The sequence below is a fragment of the Choloepus didactylus genome, chromosome 1 (genome assembly GCF_015220235.1).
Source record: "Choloepus didactylus isolate mChoDid1 chromosome 1, mChoDid1.pri, whole genome shotgun sequence".
Taxonomy (NCBI): domain Eukaryota; kingdom Metazoa; phylum Chordata; class Mammalia; order Pilosa; family Megalonychidae; genus Choloepus; species Choloepus didactylus.
Window position 1 is genome coordinate 13,785,546 of NC_051307.1, and position 3,934 is coordinate 13,789,479.

A 3,934-nucleotide genomic window follows, 5' to 3' on the forward strand; every position below is an offset into this window, starting at 1 on the left:
CAAAATGTGGATAAATTTCAGCTCTCCCTTCTGTACAGCAATGAGCTGTTGTGAAGGCCAAGGAGGAGAAGGGCAATGATGGCGAATAAAACCACATGGGTGTGAGATGCAGCTTTTCCCAACCACTGGTAACAGCTGGGGTGGATTCTGTGCAGTGTGTCGTGCAGCTCGGTGCAGTATTTATTTTCTAACATGGTGTCCTTATTCTCCTGGGAAATGTCAGGATTGCGTCTCCCCTTGATGATCTCATCTGGAGCTGGAGAGCCCAGTGGAGCTCATTCTAAGCCGAGAACTCAGGACTCTTCACTGCTCTTCTACCACCCAGACCCATGTCACCCTAAAGCTCCACAAGGTGGGAAAGCAGAGGGAACAATTTAATCAGAACTCTCAGAATGTGAAATTTCACGCACGGAGAGGCCAGGCCCTTTGGAACAGAGCCTTCTCTTTGTACTGCAGGCACAAAGTCAAGAATCATGGCTCAATAGTTTTCTTTTTAGTATCAAAAATTAGAACAATTTCTCAAAAGCAGGATTTAGCTCTTCACAATTCCCTACTCTGGCCAGCTCCCCAAACCACCTTAAGAAACCCAGAGCTGCCATCTGCCTGCCTCAGAATCTCTTAGAAACAAAAGCTAGTCAAGTGGTTGTGCTTGGAGCAGCTTTGCAGGTTTCCAAGAGAAGATCATACTGCCTCTTCCTGGACTCAGCAGCAGAAGTACCCAGCACCCTGGGCTCTTGGGGCGAGGGCTTCCAGAACATTGCAGAACAAAAAGAACAAATGGCAGAGAAGTCAACCCTCTTGACCCCTTCCTTCTCCAGATGTCTTCAAGAAGCACTTGGGGTGGGCTCTTGTCACAAGGCAACCTCTTTTTGCTGTTCACAAGGTGAGCCAGTATGGCAGTCATAATTAGATTGCCACAAACACACTGTAGTTAATAAGCAGCATAAAAAAACATATAAATGTCAAGCTGTGAATCTGAAACTTGACAGGACCTTTCAAAACCAACAGAGCTTGGCATCGAAAAGCATTCCCTGAATTTGCACATAATCTACTTTTTGCAGCTCTTTTGAGAAGGAGCTATTTACCCAGTACGTGCGTTTTTCTCCACCAGAGATTATGATCATTCCATGCCAATTAACTGCATTCCAGAGGAAACAGGAGGAGCTTAAAGATTTTGAGGTTTTGGAGTGAGACAGAGAAGATGTGATGGGTCTTGGAAATTGGGTTATTAATATGGTGACTGCCTAGAACTCTGAACAGTAGACAGAAACAAGTCATGTGGTTTAGAGTTAAAAAAAAGAATCCACAGCGTTGCTAGGATTTTCATGTGTCCGGCTCCGTGGAGGCTGCCGGAGCAGATTGTAAGGTCTTTGTTACATTGGATAGAACCAACTCAGCTGCGCTCTCTGGGGACTGCTCCCTTGGAGCCTGGGTTCCCATCCTGGGGTAACTGCCTATTGAATCAAGCCATCCCCAGTCAGCGGGTCCCCATGGCCTCTTGTTCTCCAAGACTTCCTCTTCTTTCTTTTTTTTTAAATTCAGGTAATTTTCACGTAACATAAAATCAACCATTTTAAAGTGACCAATTTAGTGGCATCTGTTACATTCCCGATGTTATACAACCATCAACCCTCTCTAACTCTGAAACATTTCCATCACCCCAAAAGGAAACCCTGGACCCATTAGTTTCCACTCCCCATTCTCCCCTCCTCTAAATCTCTGGCAACTACCCAATCTGCTTTCTGTCTATAGATTTACCTATTCTGGACATCTCACATAAAAGGAATCATTCAATTTCTTACCTTTTTGGGCCTGACTTCTTTCACTTAGCATATCTTCAAGGTCCATCCACATTGTAGCATGGGTAAGAACTTCTTTCCTTTTTAGATGGAATAATATTCCATTGTGTGGATGTACCACATTTTGTTTATCCATTCACCTGCTGATGGATATTTGTGTTGTTTCCACCTTTTGGCTCTTATGGATAATGCTGCTATGAACATTTGTGTACAAGTTTTTGTTTGGACACACATTTTCATTTCTCTTGGATGTATACCTAGGAGTGGACTTGCTGGGTCATAGAGTAATTCTGTATTTAACTTTCCAAGGAGCCACCAAACTGTTTTCCCCCTTCTCGCTGTTTTCTTGATTTCACTTGAAACTACACGTCTTTCCTACTATTTCTGAGGTTTGGAACAAGGGAGAGAAGCTAGCCGCTGACTCATAACTGGAGTCCCTTTTACTAATCTTCTGCCGAATTCCAAGACATCTTCCCCCTGGCATCCCCCTCCCCAGGTGCGGGCGACGGCTCTAACGAGGCAGTGGTCTCTGAGGAAACGTACATGGATCCCCTCAGAGATAAAAACTATTATTCCCTAGGATATGAGAAGAAGCCATTAGAACTTCTATTTCTGTTATTTATTTTTATCTAAAAAGTAGGAAAAATTGAGCTTTGCTAATATTTACTCTAAAGATACCCAAGGGTCCCCTCACTTAATTTCTCACACACAGGATTTGAAGCCTCCTCAGGAAACAGGGGAGTCCCACACCTAAGAGACAAGGCCCCTTCTGGGCAGCACGTAATGAGGCTCAAACAGCCCGCACCCAGGTGAGTGGATTTAGAGTAACACAATCAATTCTCATAACAATGAACAGGTACTTTTAGGATTGCCAGAGGAAAAACAAAACTGATTGGAGATAATACTCGCCATGCAAGCCCAAGGAGCAAAAAGAAAAGACAGAGCTACCGACTGACGTGTCTCCCAGCCCCGGTACAAGCAAGTTTCTCCTCAGCTAGGTCACAAAATAAAAAGTCAGGTGAATTGATCAGATCTAATGAGCAGTCGGCCCCAAACTGTTCACATTTCATAAGAAATCTACATTAGCAATAGACTTTAAATCCAAATTCGTATTATGCCTTGAGATAATAACTGATGTTAATACAAAACCACCACAATTAACTACACATAAAACATTGTTTATTTCATCCTGTTCCTCCTTTTTAACCTCAATTGTAGGTATGTTTTATAATTTAAATAATGCATGGTTTGTAAATAAACATATGGAGAGTACGTGCCCCGACTTTGTCCTAAATGGGACACACCATCTGAAGGTTTTGGAGACCCGATTGAGGGCTGCAGATAGATGTAAGACCCCAGCCACCCTCTCGGTCATTAGCCAGGGACAGGGGCCATTGAGACATCAGAGACATTCTGGACAAGGAAATGTCTTTAGGGACAAAGGGACAAAGTGGTCATCAGTTTACCATGTGTGTTAGGGTTCTCCGCAGAAAAGGAACTGATAGGATTTATGTGTGTGTGAGAGAGAGAGAGAAAGAATATAGATATATTGTTTGCTTCACATATATGTAAATATTAAGGGATTTATTGTAGGAACTGGCTCACAGAACCATGGGGATTGGCCAATCCAAATTCCGTAGGGCAGGCCACAAATTGGGAACTCTGATGAGGGTGAAGTTGAATTCCCCAGGAAAAGCTGGCTGGCTGAAGTAGGGGAAGGAATTCTTTCTGATTGCTGAAATCCTCAGTTCTGGCTTTAAGATCTCCAACTGATTGGATGAGAGACTCCCTCATTGCTAAGGGCAATCTCCTTTGTTGATTGTAGATGCAATCAGCCTTTGATGCAATCAACTGACTATAGATGCCAATCCATCCTCAAAACACCCTCACAGTAACAATCAGGTCAGAGCTTTCTTGACCAAACAACTGGACACCATAACCTAGCCAAGTTGACACATGAATGTAACCATCATATCAGACCAGAGAAAGATCTTGGCTTCTATGGCAGAAGGATCAACCCAAGCTCCTACAGAGGTGCTGGCAGAGCTGCCCAAGATGCCGAATGAGATATGGCAGCCCAGAGCTGGAGACGAATTCCCACATGAACAGGTGTCAATAGAGTTTACCACACAAGA